The sequence below is a fragment of the Geotrypetes seraphini genome, chromosome 19 (genome assembly GCF_902459505.1).
Source record: "Geotrypetes seraphini chromosome 19, aGeoSer1.1, whole genome shotgun sequence".
Classification (NCBI taxonomy): Eukaryota; Metazoa; Chordata; class Amphibia; order Gymnophiona; family Dermophiidae; genus Geotrypetes; species Geotrypetes seraphini.
Window position 1 is genome coordinate 21624717 of NC_047102.1, and position 14948 is coordinate 21639664.

The 14948-nt window shown below is 46.4% G+C and overlaps 1 protein-coding gene across 4 annotated transcripts in view; it reads left to right on the plus strand.

Annotated features, from left to right (window-relative positions):
- The window catches only part of KMT5B (lysine methyltransferase 5B), a 258170-nt gene that overhangs the window by 89644 nt on the left and 153578 nt on the right, over positions 1-14948 (plus strand). The window contains exon 2 of one of the 4 annotated variants that reach the window (XM_033928246.1): positions 3735-3785. The exons of the other annotated variants lie outside the window; for them this stretch is intronic. The gene's annotated coding sequence lies outside the window, so the exon portion shown is untranslated. The remainder of the gene's footprint in view (positions 1-3734; positions 3786-14948) is intronic. 4 annotated transcript variants of the gene reach the window in all.

Genomic DNA, 14948 nt, shown 5'->3' on the forward strand with positions numbered 1-14948 from the left:
ACACCTGGCAGGGCCTCTGCGTGTGCGGATTGCTGGACTTGATGGACCGAAGGTCTGATCCGGAGATAGCGCTTCTTATGTTCTTATGTTATATCTTCTACTCAAATCGTGCAAAAACAAACTTTCAGATTGCAAGGCGAGTTCTGAATACCAGAAAGGGCCCAGTTCCTGCAGAGCACAATTAAAAGGCAAGAAAAAAAAATACTTAGCTGCTGGTCAAGCACTGCCACTTATGCCAAAATCCCCATATCACCTGGAATTCACACACAGGACAAACTTCGTGCTAGGCAGATATCATTAACACAGCACCCAATTCTTCAGATTTTCTAATCTCTGAAACATTTCTTCATCTGTTTGCTCATTTTGTCCTGCGGGATGGTGCTATAGCTTTATATTCCTTCCCTTCACACAGAGAATTTCTATCCATATGGATTCCACACTGCTTTCTATGTCAAGTAGAATGTTTATTTTATTTGATTCAATTCCCTCTTTAACATATAGCGCAACCCCCCCTCCAATTCGATCTACTCTGTCCTTGCGATATAATTTGTACCCAGTGTCCCATTGATTGTCCTCCTTCCACCAGGTCTCTGAGATGCCTATTATAACTACCTCATCATTCAGTGCTATATACTCTAACTCTCCTATTTTAATTTTTAGGCTTTTAGCATTTGTTTACAGACATTTCAAATTGTGTTTTTTTTTCTTTGTATCTATAGGCTTCTGAGAAGATGACAGGGTTAATTTGAGTCCTTTACTCTGCCTTCCTCTTAAACCCTCCTGGCTTTCTTTCATCATTATTGGAACCTCTCTACTGGAACTTCCTAAATATCTTGTTTCAGTAGAATCCTTCAAGGATACCTTCACCGAACCATCTGCTACTGGGTAACTGTCAGCTTTCCCCCACATCTCAGTTTAAAAGCTGCTCTATCTCCTTTTTAAACGTTAGTGTCAGCAGCCTGGTTCCATCCCAGTCAAGGTGGAGTCCATTCTTTCAGAACAAGCTCCCCCTTTCCCAGAAGGTTGCCCATTTCCTAACAAATCTAAAACCCTCATCCCTGCACTATCATCTCAATCACGCATGAGACTTCGGAGCTCTGCCTGCCTCTTGGGTCCTGTGTGTAGAACTGGGAGCATTTCTGAAAACGCTACTCTGGAGGATCTGGATTTCAGCTTTCTACCTAAGAGTCTAAATTAGGTTCCAGAACTTACCTCCCACATTTTCCTTTGTCATTGGTACCTACGTGTACCAAGACTGCTGGCTCCTCCCCAGCACTATCTAAAATACTATCTATGTGATGCGTGAGGTCCTCCACCTTCACACCAGTCAGGCAAGTGATCAAGTGATCCTCACACCCACCAGCCTCCCATGCCTAATGATTGAATCACCAATTACAACAGCTGTCCTAACCCGTCCCTCCTGAGCAGAAGCCTGGAGACACATCCTCGTGAAAGGATATTACTTCCCCTAGTGGGTGGGTCCTAGCTACAGGATTATTTCCTACTTCACCAGGGTAATGCTCTCCTTCTAGGAGACCTCTCTCCTCCAAGGCAACACAGGGGCTACCAGACTGGAGGTAGGATTTTTCTACAACATCCCTGTAGGTCTCCTATATGGACTTCTCTGTCTCACTCAGTTCCTCCAAGTCTGCTACTCTAGCCTTAAGGGAACGTACTTGTTCTCTGAGAGCTAAGAGCTCTTTGCACATAACTTCTCGCCAACCGGGAGAAAATCATACATGTGACAATCAGTGCAAAACACTGGATAGCAACCCTGTTGCTGCTGTACTACTGTCTGCATATTGTGGTTGAGCTGATTAATTAATTAATTAACCTTGAATAGAAGATTGTACTGCAAGCAAAAACAGTAAAATCTTTTTTAGATATATTAGAAGCAAGAAGCCAATAAAAGAATTGATTGGACCTCTGGATGACCGAAGGTTAAAAGGAGCACTCTGGGAAGACAAGGCCATAGTGGAGAGATTATATGAATTCTTTGCTTCGGTCTTCACCGAGGAAGATGTAAGGTAAATACTGGTGCCAGAAATGGTATGCAATACAGACAAGTTAGATAAGCTGAAACAAATCTCTGTAACACTTGAAGATGTAATGGGACAATTTGAAAAATTGAAGAGCTGCAAATTACATGAAATGGATAGTAGACAGTCCTGAGTACTGATAATATTTTTAAAAATGAAGTTTATTGGCTGTGTTTTGGGAAATAAGGCAATGCTTTATTATAGATTAAGAACTGGTTAAAGTTAGAAAACAGAGAGTAAGGTTAAATGGTCAATATTTTTAATGGAGAAGGTTAAATAATAGTGTTCCCCAGGGACTGCTGATTTTTAAAATATTTATCATTGATCTAGAGATGGGAATAAATGGTGAGATAATTAAGTTTGCTGATGACATAAAGTTGTTCAGTTGTTAAATCACAAGAGAATTGTGAAAAGTTGCAAGAGGACCTTGTGGGGCTAGGAGACTGAGCATCAGAATGACATTTAATGTGAGCAAGTGGAAAGTAAAGCATTTGGGAACCCTAACTATAGCTACATAATGCAGGATTCCATGTTAAAAGTCACTGCCCAGGTAAAGGATCTAGCTGTCAATGTTGAGGCTTGGTGGCATGGAATGCTGCTACTATTTGGGTCTTTGCCAGGTACTTGTGACTTGGATTGGCCTCCGTGAAGACAGATTGGTCTGACTCTGTAAGGTTATTCTTATGTTCTTATATGTTGAAACCCTCAGCTCAATTTGCGGTGGCGGCTCAGAAAGCAAATAAAATGTTAGGAATTATTAGGAAAGGAATGGAAAACAAAGATGAAAATGTTGTAATGCCTTTGTATCGCTCCATGGTGCATCCATACCTCGAATCCTGTGTGCAATTCTGGTTGCCACATCTCAAAAAAGATACATGGGAATGAGAAAAGATACACCGAATGGTGACAAAAATGATTAAAGGAATGGGAAGACTTTCCTGTGATGAAAGGCTAAAGCGTCTAAGGCTCTTCAGCCTGAAGAAGATGGCTGAGGGGGGAGATATGATAGAGGTCTATAAAATACTAAGTGGAGTAGAGCGGCTAGATGTGAATCACTTGTTTACTGTTTCCAAAAATACTAGGACTAGAGGTTATGCAATGAAGTTACTAGATTAGTACTAGAGTAGTAGATTTAAAATAAACATAAGAAAATATCTCTTCACTTAAAATGTAATTAAACTTTGGAATTTAATGCCAGAAAAGGTGTTGAAAACAGCTTAGCAGGATTAAAAAATATATATTTGGATAATTTCTTAAAAGTCCATAAGACTTTAAGATGAACTTTGAGATAAACGACATAAAATATGTTTTACTCCTTGGGGTATTGCCAGGTGTTTGTGATCTGGTTGGCCCCTGTTGTGAAAATAGGATTCTGGGTTTGATTGACCTTTGGTCTTTCCCATTATGGCACCTCTTATGTTCTTATGAGCTTAGCCTTCATAAAGTACACATGATTTCAGAAAGAGGAAGACGGGCAAAAATGGTTGGAAGAGTAGTCATTAAAGAAAAGATGCAAATGGAAGAAGAAATATCAAACATGGTTAAACAGGTGGAGAAAACATATTTTAGATATTAGTTTCAGGAGGAAATGCAATAGTAGTATTGTGAACTGTGTAGGGAAGGAATATGTAGAAGCTAATAAAAATAAGACTGAAGTTCTTAATATGTACTCGTATTTCTGTTCTGTGTTCACAGCTGAAGGGCCGAGAATAGGACTGAAGAAGGGAAGCACAAACGGGAATGTAGGTATGGCAGACCCTGAATGATTTACAGAGGACTTGTTTGTGAGGAGCTCGCTAAACTTAAGGTGAAACTGATTGGACTGAATGATACTGAAGGAACTTAGGGAAGTTCTCTTGCCTCTTCTGGATGACCTTTTTAATGCTTCTCTAGAGTGATACTGGAAGACTGGAGAAAGGCGGAGGTGATCCTTAATTTACTTACCACAGAAAACAGACTTCCCTACCTCTTTATTTGACTAGGTGATCAGAGAGTTGGATAGAGGGAGAGCGCTAGGTGTGGTGTACTTAGATTTTAGCAAAACCTTTGACATGGTTTCACACAGACACATAATAAATGGACTGAGTGTCCTATGTATGGGTGTCAAAGTGACAGACACAGTTAGGAGCTGGTTGAGTGGAAGGCTACAGAGGATAGTGGTAAGTGAAGCTTACTCTGGTGTGCCGCAAGATTCAGTTCTCGGGTCTGTTCTTTTTAACATTTTTGTAAGCGATATTCTCCAAGGACAAGCAAACCTTCATATTCTCACAGCCGACAGAGTGTGGTGCAGACGCTTGCTAGCAATGTGTTTTTATAAGTTCAAGTAGTGCTGCACTGTGTAGGTGTTTTCCTGCTCAATCCTCGAATATTATGGCTAGTTTTGGGGTGATTTTTGAGCTTGTAAGCTATAGGAAAGTTAGGTCAGACTAGGCTTTAACTTTTTTTTTTTTTTTTTTTTAATAGAATTAAGCTATCAGCATTGTTGATCCAAGTTGGTATACTAAAAGCACAAGAACACAAGAATAGCCTTACTGGGTCAGACCAATGGTCCATCAAGCCCAGTAGCTCATTCTCACGGTGGCCAATCCCAGGTCACTAGTACCTGGCTAAAACCCAAAGAGTAGCAACATTCCATGCTACTGATCCAGGGCAAGCAGTGGTTTCCCCCATGTCTTTCTCAATAACAGACTATGGACTTTTCCTCCGGGAAATTGTCCAAACCTTTCTTAAAACCAGCTACGCTTTCCGCTCTTACCACAACCTCTGGCAGTGTGTTCCAGGGCTAAACTGTTCTCTAAGTGAAAAAATATTTCCTCCTATTGGTTTTAAAAGTATATCCCTGTAACTTCGAGTGTCCCTTAGTCCTTGTAATTTTTGACGGAGTGAAAAATTGATCCACTTGTACCTGTTCTACTCCATTCAGGATTTAGTACACTTCAATAATATGTCCCCTCGGCTGTCTCTTCCAAGCTGAAGAGCCCTAACCATTTTAGTCTTTCCTCATACGAGAGGAGTTCCATCCCCTTTATTATTTTGGTTGCTCTTCTTTGAACCTTTTATAGTACCGCTATATCTTTCTTGAGATAGGGAGACCAGAATTGAATGTAATACTCTAGGTGAGGTCGCACCATGGAGTCTTGTTAACCATCCATTTTTTAAATAATTCCTAGCATCTTGTTTGCTTTTTGGGCCGCCGCTACACATTGGTTTTAGCGTATTGTCTACAATGACATCCAGATCCTTTTCTTGGGCACTAACCTCCAAGGTGGACTCTAGCATCCAGTAATTGTGATTCAGGTTATTCTTCCTAGTGTGCATCACTTTGCATTTGTCCACATTAAATTTCATCTGCCACTTGGATGTCCAGTCTTCCAATTTCCTAAGGTTTGCTTGCAATTTTTCACAATCCGCATGCGTTTTAACAACTTTGAACAGTTTAGTGTCATCTGCAGATTTAGTCACCTCACTCGTCATCCCAATTTCCAGATTATTTATAACTAAGTTATAAATAGCACTGGTCCCAGTACAGATCCCTGTGGCACTCCACAGTTTACTCTCCTCCATTGAGAAAAATTGCCATTTAATCCTACCTTCTGTTTTCTATCCAATAACCAATTATGTCTTTGTCTTGGCCTCAATCCCCCCTATTCTTTTTTCAATTTATTATTTTATTTATGTAATTTTAAATATTTTAAATAGTTTTTAAATTTATATTATTGTAAACCAATCAGATACTTGTGATGGTCGGTATATCAAGCTATAAATAAACTTGAAACTAATACACAACTGAACTTTGCCACCTATCCCATGACTCTTTCATTTTCTCAGGAAACTCTCAGGAGGAAATTTGTTAAAAGCTTTCTGAAAATCTAGATACATTATATCAGGGGTGTCAAACGCAATCACATTAAGGAGCCAAAATCCAAAACGCAGGCCAGACTCCGTCCAATCTCCGCCCCAGGCCCTGCCCCATAATAGTGCTAATTATAACACAATTTTTTTCATTCATTTTTCATATATATACACACAGAATATAATCTTATTAACACATAATGGTTAACCACAAAATTAAACTACACAAGGCACATTGTATGCTTCTCAACATTCATTCGTACCAGAGCAAAGATAATCCCTATGCAAATACAGGACCACAAATTAAAAGTACTAATATATAAAAAAGAAATCCTAAGATTCAAGACTCTGCATGTAGTACAACTCCCAGAGAAAAAGAAACAAATGTATTTTTCTTTAGCACTCTCCAGACCAGTAGAGGTTAACTTTACGAATGGGTATATATCTAATCATGACCAGCAGGTGGAGACTGAAAACAAAACTTTGGGACAGTATATACTATCCTCCCTTCTCTATTTCCCTCAGTCTTCTTTCAGTCTCCAGCAGGTGTTGAGTGATCTGTACCCATCTCTCTTGGTAGGGCTGTTGGAATTTGTTTAGGGGTTTATTGTCCCTGTTTTTGGCCGGACGGAGCTTGGTCGGGCCCTGTTTGGGGGTCCGTCCGACCTCAGGGGTGTCAAACCCGGCGGGTCACGAGCGGGGTCCCTCCCCCCACTTCCTCCACCTCCCCACATTTTTTTAGAGGAGCCTCAGCAGTAAGCCTTGCCCCCTAAGTCAAGCAAGGCATATTGCTTCGAGAGCCTGTGGAGTCTGTTCTGTAAAAAAAAAAAAAAAAAAAAATCCTGAGGTAGTGCTGGTCTGAAGGGTTGTTTCCCTTTAAGAAAACTGTATTTTACTGTATTTTTTCATGTAACCGGCACTTTTTTATAGCTAGGTCGCGTATGGAGCAATTGTGCCCTTCTCCGGGGGAGTAGGACACAATTGAGTCCAGCTTCGAGGCACTCGCGGCCGGCCTGAACTCGGCGGTTTGGGTCGGTGAGGTGGTGGAGCTCCGTCGGCAGCGGCTGCAGGCGCCCAGAGCTCCCCGCCGATGGTGCCTCGCGAGTCGGCTTGGAGCAGTGGGGAAGCCCGGTCTTCCACAACCGCCCACGGAGGGATTCCCCGAAGGATTCCCTCTCAGCTGATTTTTTGACAGCTGATGCCGACTTGCCTGTCTTAGCGGCTGAGACTGTTCAGTCTTCTCAGCCGCTACAGGCCATGGAGGGAGCATTTTTGGCGGGAACTTCGCCATTTTCTTTGTCTGGCCCCTCCATTTTGTCTGCAACCTCAGGTGACCTTCCCCCTGTATGGCGACACAGGGGCAGGTTTCAGCATGGACCCCTGCTGGGGCAGGGAGTCCCTGGGGACCCCCAGGGGTTTTTTGCCCCCAATTTATTTTCTTTCTTTGTGCGGACTTTTGGGGGTCCCACGTGCGCCTGGGGGGTTTCGGGGGGGGTTTTCCCTCCGCGCCCCCTATGACTTTGCCTCCCTCTTTTCGTTTGGCGACCCCTCTTCCTCCTCCCTCATCCAAGCGCCCGCGGGGGGGCTTGGATTGCGAATTGGTGGGCGGAGGAGCGTGTTGGCCTGGTTGAGGACCTGGCTGCTTGGCGGGCTTCCAGGATCCTCTAGAGGGGACGCCTGTTGGCAGCGGGGCGGCGGGTTTCCCGTCTTCCAGAGCAGATGCGTCCGTGGTGCGCTTTTTTATTCAGAGGGATGAGCTTTTAGACCTGTGTAGCAGGTCTCCTTGGTGCTGCATTTTTGCAGTGGCGCCGCCGGAGACCCCGCGTATGGGGGCCCCTCTGCTTCAGGGGGTCTGTCCTGTTTCCCGCTCTTTTCCTGTGCGTCAGGATTTGCGGGATTTTGTGTTGGCGCAGTGGCCTATGGGCGCAGTTTCGTTTGGTGTGCGCCTTGGCTCTTGGGTATCCCGTCCCGGAGGGAGGTAGGGCTACCTTAATTTCGCCAATGGGGAACGCGGTGGTCTCGGCACTTCCTAAGCGGCATACCGGGCCTGTTATGGACGGTTCTGCTCTTAGGGTCTCGGAGGCGCGTGCGTTAGAGACACTTCTTAAGTATGATTTTGATGTCTCTGCCTTTGGGGTCCAGGCGGCTGTTTGTGGGGAGCTAGTCGCTCGCGCCGTGTTTCGGTGGGCTGAGCGTGTCCTGGATCGGGAGTCTGATGACTGGTCTCTAGTGGATCAGGAGGTAGCGAAGATTGCGATGGCTGCCTCGTTCCTCTCAGATGCTCTTTATGACTTGGTGCGGATTTCGGCTAAGTCTATGGCATGGCCGCACGGCGTATTTTGTGGCTGCGCGCTTGGGCGGCGGATTCTGCGTCCAAAGCTAAGTTTACTAAAGTTCCCTTTAGGGGGTCTTTTTGTTTGGAGAGGAATTAGATGAGTTGATTCAGACTCTGACGGACTCGAAGGTGCCCGTCTGCCTGAGGACCGTGCCCGCCCTGCGTCTAGGTGTGGGGCTGCCCGGGGGCGTTTGCGGGAATTTCGCAAGTATCGCCCGGGGCGTGGGGCTGCTTCTTTCCCGGCTCAGGGTTTTTCCCGGGGTCGGTTCTTCCAGCGCATGCAGCCCTTTCGGGGGGCCCGTCGGGGGGCAGGGAATCCCTCCGCCGGTTCCCCCGCTTCCCGTCCTGCGCAATGACTCCTTGCCGGCGCTCCCTTTGGTTCCGGTGGGGGCCCGGCTGTGCAAATTTTTCCCCAAATGGGCCGAGATCGCGTCCGATCAGTGGGTCCTTGAGGTGGTGCGGGACGGTTACGCTCTGGAGTTTACCCGCTCTCTGCCGGACCTTTTCCTCGCTTCTCCATGTCAGACTCCATGGAAGACGCAGGCTTTTCGTCAGACCCTTCAGCGTTTGCTAGATCTCGAGGCAGTGGTGCCGGTGTCCCCTACGGAGTGGGGCACCGGCAGGTACTCCATTTACTTTGTGGTGGCCATAAAGGAGGGGACCTTTCGGCCCATCCTGGATTTGAAAGGGGTCAACAGAGCTCTCAAGATTCCGTGTTTCCGCATGGAAACGCTGCGGTCGGTCATTCTGGCGGTTCAGCCGGGGGAGTTTCTTACGTCTCTCGATCTGACGGAGGCCTACTTGCAGGTTCCAATTCGGGCCTCTCATCAGCGCTTCCTTCGCTTTGCGATCTTGGGGCGGCACTTTCAGTTCTGTGCGCTTCCCTTTGGTCTGGCCACGGCTCCTCGGACGTTCACCACGGTAATGGTGGTCATCGCGGCAGCCTTGCGGTCGGTGGGCATCCTGGTTCACCCCTACCTGGACGACTGGTTGATTCGGGCAAAGTCGTTGCAGGAGAGCTCCCGGGTTACGGCTCGGGTGGTGGAGTTTCTCCGGTCGCTGGGCTGGGTGGTCAACCTTTCCAAGAGTCGGTTGGTCCCGGCTCAGCGTCTGGAGTGCCTTGGGGTTATGTTCGACACCTCCTTGGGGAAGGTCTTCCTTCCAGAGGCCCGGGTGAGCAAATTGCAATCTCAGATTCGCCTGCTTTTGGCGTCCCGGGGTCCTCGGGCGCGAGATTTCCTCCAAGTCCTGGGGTCAATGGCGGCGTCCCTGGACGTGGTGAGGTGGGCGCGGGCCCACATGCGTCCTCTTCAGTATGCTCTGCTCCGGAGGTGGTCTCCCCGGAGGCAAGATTTGGATGTTCCGGTTCCCCTGCGAGGCTTGGCGCGCTGCAGTCTGCGCTGGTGGCTCCGGACCCCTCACCTGGTTCAGGGGGTGGGTCTGGATCTCCCGCAGTGGACGGTGCTCCTTACGGATGCGAGTCTCCTCGGTTGGGGGGGCTCAGTTTATGGGCCACTCAGCTCGGGGCACCTGGTCCGCGGAGGAGGCCTCCTGGTCGATCAATGTGTTGGAGACCAGAGCGATCAGGCTGGCGCTGTTAGCTTTCCACTCCCTTTTGCTGGGCAAGTCGGTCAGAGTCCTGTCGGACAATGCCACGGCGGTGGCTTATGTCAATCGTCAGGGGGGCACCAAGAGCACTCCTGTGGCGCAGGAGGTGGCTCGGCTCATGGTTTGGGCGGAGTCCCATCTTCTGGACCTCTCGGCTTCTCATATAGCCGGGGTAGAAAATGTTCAGGCAGACTTCCTCAGTCGTCACTTCCTGGATCCAGGAGAGTGGTTTCTCGGCGCCGGAGCGTTTTCGGTTGATAGTGCAAGATTGGGGGCAGCCCCTGATGGACCTGATGGCCACGAGTGGCAACGCCAAAGTGCCCCGCTTCTTCAGTCGTCGCAGGGAAGGGCTGGCCGAGGGTCTGGATGCTCTGGTCCAGCCGTGGCCAACGGAGGGGCTGTTGTATGTGTTCCCTCCTTGGCCGCTGGTGGGCAGAGTGCTTCTTCGCATTGTTCACCATCCGGGTTTGGTGGTGCTGGTGGCTCTGGATTGGCCTCGACGTCCGTGGTATGCGGATCTGGTGAGGCACCTGGTGGCGGTTCCTCTTCCTCTGCCTCTCTCGGACGACCTTCTGATGCAGGGTCCCATTCCCATGTTCGACCCGTCTCCCTTCTGTCTTATGGCGTGGCTCTTGAAAGGGGTCGCCTTAGCAAGAAGGGATATTCAGACAAGGTGATCTCTACACTGTTGGGGTCCCGGAGGCTTTCTACCTCTCGGGCTTATGTGCGGGTTTGGCGTCTCTTTGAGGAATGGTGTCGGGCGCGGGGAGTGACCTCTTTTCGCGCTTCTCTGCCTAACATTCTAGAGTTCTTGCAGGATGGCCTGGATAGAGGCCTGGCTTGGTCTTCTCTCCGGGTTCATCTTGCGGCCCTGTCGGCCTTTCGAGGGTTGGTCTCAGGTCAGCGTTTATCGGCTCTTCCTGATGTGATTCGGTTTCTGCGGGCGGCCAAGTTGCTTAGGCCTCCCCTACGGCCCTCGGTTCCCTCTTGGGATCTTAATCTGGTTCTCTCTGTTTTGGTGCGCCCGCCTTTCGAGCCCTTGGACGACTGTTCTTTGAAGGACCTTACTTTGAAGGCGGTCTTTTTGGTGGCCATTACTTCTGCTAGGCGTGTTTCTGAGCTGCAGGCTTTCTCTTGTAGGGCTCCCTTCTTGGAGTTTTCTAGGGAGCGGGTCGTCTTGCGGCCGGTTCCTTCCTTTCTGCCGAAGGTTGTTTCTCCTTTTCATGTCAATCAATCGGTGGTTCTCCCGGTCTTGGGTGGTCGGGAGGGCTCTTCTGAGCAACGGCAGCTGCGCAAGTTGGATGTCGGTCGGGTCCTTCGCTCTTATGTGCAGCGGACCCAGGAATTCCGGAAGTCCGATCATCTCTTTGTCCTCCTGGCTGGTCCTCGTCGGGGAGCTGGCGCTTCTAAGGCTACTATTGCGCGCTGGATCAAGGAGACGATTGCTTCCGCTTATCTTCTGAAACAGCAGCCTGTTCCGGAGTTTCTCAAGGCTCATTCCACTCGGGGTCAGGCGGCTTCTTGGGCTGAGTCATCGCTCGTGCCTCCGGTGGATATTTGTAAGGCTGCGGTTTGGTCCTCCTTGCATTCATTTGTTAGACATTATCGGGTAGATGTTCAGGCGCGTCGGGACGCGGTGTTCGGTGAGCGTGTTCTGGTATCGGCCCTTCGGGGGTCCCGCCCGTGAGAGGGACTGCTTTGGTACGTCCCATTCGTAAAGTTAACCTCTACTGGTCTGGAGAGTGCTAAAGAAGGAGAAATTAGGTTCTTACCTGCTAATTTACTTTCTTTTAGCTTCTCCAGACCAGTAGAGGTCCCCACCCTGTCTGTTGTTGTTGTTGTTGTTGGGGCTGTTTTCGCAGGCAGTTTTTGTTTTTTGCTGCGGGTTCTAGTATTTTTCTAGGGCCGGGGAGAATTAAAGAACAGCGGCTGTGGCTCGGCTGGCTTAGCTGGCGAGCTGTGGGGACATTTTCCTTCGGGTATTTCTCCTCTGCATTTTCCAACAGCATTTGGGTATGTTATTTGTTACTCCTGTTCGGAGTATTGGTTTCTTCCTGTTTTCCAGTTCTTGGTTCTGCTTGGCTATTCGGCAGACTGAGGGAAATAGAGAAGGGAGGATAGTATATACTGTCCCAAAGTTTTGTTTTCAGTCTCCACCTGCTGGTCATGATTGGATATATACCCATTCGTAAAGTTAACCTCTACTGGTCTGGAGAAGCTAAAAGAAAGTAAATTAGCAGGTAAGAACCTAATTTCTCCTTTCCTGAGCAGTGCAAAATATAGACAGCAGATGAAAATTCTCAAAATTGACACAATTCAAACACTAAATTGAAAATAAAATCATTCCCCCTACCTTTGTTGTCTCTCTCCCTCCATGCTGTGCCTCCCTCCGGCAGGTGTCTTACCTTCTGACCGTTTTATGCGGCCCATGGTCTGATGCCCCCGGTGTTATCTTGTGGCCGGTTCCCTCCTCCTCACAGCTGCAGTGTGCACGAAACCGCGTGCAGCGGCTCCTTGCGTGTTTTGCGCCTGAACCTGAAGCCTTCTCTATGACATCACAATGTCAGAGGGAATGCTTCTGGATGAGGCACGGGATGCTGCATGCGGCTTCGTGCACATTGCGGCTGTGAGGAGGAGGGAGCCGGCCGCAAGATAACACCTGTGCACTACATCAACCGGCTCACCTTTATCCAAATCACACATTCAAAGAAGCCAAACAAATTGGTGAGGCAAGATCTCCCTCGGCTGAACCCATGCTGTCTCTGTCTCATTAAATCACATTTGTCTACGTGTTCCACAATTTTATTTTTCATAATTGCTTCCACCATTTTGCCTGCAACTGAAGTCAGGCTTACTGTTCTGTAATTTCCCATATTTCGCCTGGAATCCTTTTAAAAAATCAGTGTAATATTGGCCACCCTCCAATCTTCAGGTACTACAGATGTTTTTAGTGACAGGTTACAGATCACTAACAGCAGGTCAGCAGTTTCATGTTTTAGTTTTTTTAGTACCCTGGGATGTATGCCATCTGGTCCAGGCGATTTATCACTTTTTAACTTGATGATTTAGCTTAGTACATCTTCCAAGTGTAGCTCGACTTCTTATTCTAGGTGAGATCATGGGGTAGAAGAACTGTGGTGCAAAATCAGTAGGGTCACGATGATCAAAGAGTATGTCTGCTGAGACTTTCCTTTGATGGGTTTATCAAAGAATGGATTGTGTATGCTTTTGGTAACTAGGCCTTTTGTCTCATAGCATGAATTGCCATGACTTATTCCTGATTAAGCTGGACAAGTCATGAATTACCAAACTCTATTACAGCCTTGTTAGCTAATGACAGGACTTGTCATTAATGGCTATGGAGAGAAATACTTGGGAAATAACTTGGGATTTCCTGAATATTAGCTAGTGTGAGAGTGAGATCCAGAGTGTTGGAGAGTGAAAAAAAGAATATGAATTCCATTCCTGCAGAGACTGGAAAGATGTCATGAAGAAAGATGTCTCACCAGGGATCGGGGGAAGGTGCAAGGATCTCTATTTGTAAAGAGAAGTAAAATTCTGTTTTTAAATCACTTTTTTAGAGCAGTACGAGCCTGACATTAGCTAGCAAGGTTTGTCCATTCACTAAACATGGGGTAAGCTAGGGTAAATATGTGGTATTGACTCTGTATTTTACTGAAACAGAGATTGCAGATTTGACATTATCTAAGATTGTCAATCTGTGTTACTAATAAGTTGAACTAAATAAAAGCCATACTTTAAATCCCAAGCACCTCTCTTATATAAGGCATAGCATTAAAGGGATATATAGGTACTGCTCAATAAGATAAAAATCTCATAACATGAGTGCATTTCTTCATTTTTCTCCTTCACAGTTTTTCACATATTTGTTAGTTCCTATCCGTTTGGGTTTTTCACTTTAAATTTGTTCTATTTTAATTATGTTTCAGTATCTTTGTTCTAATTTGATTGTTTTAGCTTTTGCGGTTCTTTAATAAGTTTATTTACTTTTTCACGGTGCTAGGCCTCAGTTTACACGCACCCCTTAATTGAGTTTAATTTAGCTTCTATTCTTTCAATGCTACAGAAGATTCCCAGTGGCTTAAAGAGGTGTAATTTTGGTTAAGGACCAGTTTGGTGCATCGGGTGCCTTGGACCTGACCATGATCCTAACTTTTGTTCTCTCTGTTTTCAGATACAGTTGAGGACACAGTGAGGCAGGTTCAACAGGAGAAGCTTTTTGGCTCCGTGAATGGCAGTCCAATGACTTCAGAACCAGAAGAATCAGCCTCAATGTAGTATTACTTAAGAACATAAAAACATAAGAATAGCCTTACTGGGTCAGACCAATGGTTCATCTAGCCCAGTATCCTGTCTTAACGGAGGCCAATCCAAGTCACAAGTACCTGGCAAAAACCCAAATAGTAGCAACATTCCATACCACCGATCCAGGGCAAGCAATGGCTTCCCCCATGTCTGTCTCAACAGCAGACTTTGAACCTTTCCTTCAGAAACTTGTCTAAACCTTTTTTTTAAACCAGCTACATTAACTCTCTTAACACATTCTCTGAAAATGCTTTCCAGAGCTTAACTATTCTCTGAGTGAAAAAAATATTCCTCCTATTGGTTTTAAAAGTATTACTCTAACTTTGAGTATCCCCTGGTCTTTGTAAATCTTGATGCAGTAAAAAATTGATCCACTTGTACCCATTTTACACCACTCAGGATTTTGTAGACTTCAATCGTATCTTCCCCTTAGCCATCTCTTTTCCAAGCTGAAGAGCCCTAACTTCTTTAGCATTTCCTCATACAAGAGAGTTCCATTCCATTTATTCATCTTGGTTGCTGTTCTTTGAACCTTTTCTAGTGCCGTTATATCTTTTTGAGATAAGGAGACCAGAACTGAACACAACATTCAAGGTGAGGTTGCACCATTGAGTGATACAGAGGCATTATAACATTCTTAGACTTATTAACTATCTCTTTTCTAATAATTCCTAACATCTTGTTTGCTTTCTTGGCCGCCGCTGCACATTGGGCAGAAGATTTCAGCGTATTGACCAACATGACACCCAGATTTGTTTCTTGAGCACTGTTAATTTTTAATCTGATTT